Source organism: Saccostrea cucullata, unplaced genomic scaffold, assembly GCF_032062105.1.
Source record: "Saccostrea cucullata isolate Sc308-1 unplaced genomic scaffold, CSIRO_AGI_Scuc_v1 ctg406, whole genome shotgun sequence".
Classification (NCBI taxonomy): domain Eukaryota; kingdom Metazoa; phylum Mollusca; class Bivalvia; order Ostreida; family Ostreidae; genus Saccostrea; species Saccostrea cuccullata.
Window position 1 is genome coordinate 541616 of NW_026930103.1, and position 1094 is coordinate 542709.

Here is a 1094-nt window from a genome sequence, read left to right on the forward strand (position 1 = left end):
TGAAGCATCTTTGTTTTTGTTTTTTTAATTTATTTTGAAAAAATGCAGAATATGATAAGACAGAACTACAGTTTAAGTCTTCTATAACAAGGATTAGCGTCGAAAATAAATTTAGTAGGAAGTCCTACAGTAAAATAAAACACAAGAGAAACAGCTCGAGAGGGACGTTAAACAATACAATCTCAATATAGTTTCACTTTTTTAGTATGAATTATGCCTCTTTATATATTTAAAATTGATCAGATAGTAAATTAGGCACTACCGAATTTAATTTGCATGACACAGTAAATAATTCTTTTACAGTTCGTTACTTAGTATGTAATGTTTTCTATTGTGATTTATCTGGTTTTAAATCGATATATCTTTCTTTTCGAATTTACATAAAATAATTTGCTCTTTATATGTTAATGTCATCAATAAAAAAATATTGCTCTAAATGATTGTTGGAATGTTAAAATCCGTTTAAATAATGCAATTTATATAATGCAAGAATCATTATCATATATTAAAGGGTGGTTCCTGGTATGTAACAATGGGTTTGACTTTTTTTTTATTCTTTGAGAAATTATTTTCTACTTAAATACCTGTATGCGAACAAACAGAAACTTTAAACGGATTTCTTTTTACAAATAGTTAACTTAGAGATTATAAAAAGGATAACCATTAAACTTTGCATTTGATATAGTTTTGTTTGATGGCATTCTTGATACACAGATGATCTTAAGTTTCATTTAGAATTAAAGAAATTGGAACCTTTACCCAGAAAGTAATCATTAATGTATTTTTTAAAAGGTGTTTTTATTTCGATATGTTTGTTGTGTTTGTTTTCACATTAATTTATAGAGATCTATAATAGCCTGCTAATGATGATGGAATCCTTTTATTATAAATGATGAATATAAAATATGGAGATAACCAACAGTATTCAGGATCAAAAGTCCATTTGAACAATACAAAATAGGAGCAGAGTAAACACGAACCTCCAAAATAGCTCTATGTAGGTGGGATCAGGTGTCATGGAGGAGTGAGCATCCGTGCCGACCGGTCACATCCGCCGTGTGATGCTTGTCATGATCGGGAAATAACAGAAAAAT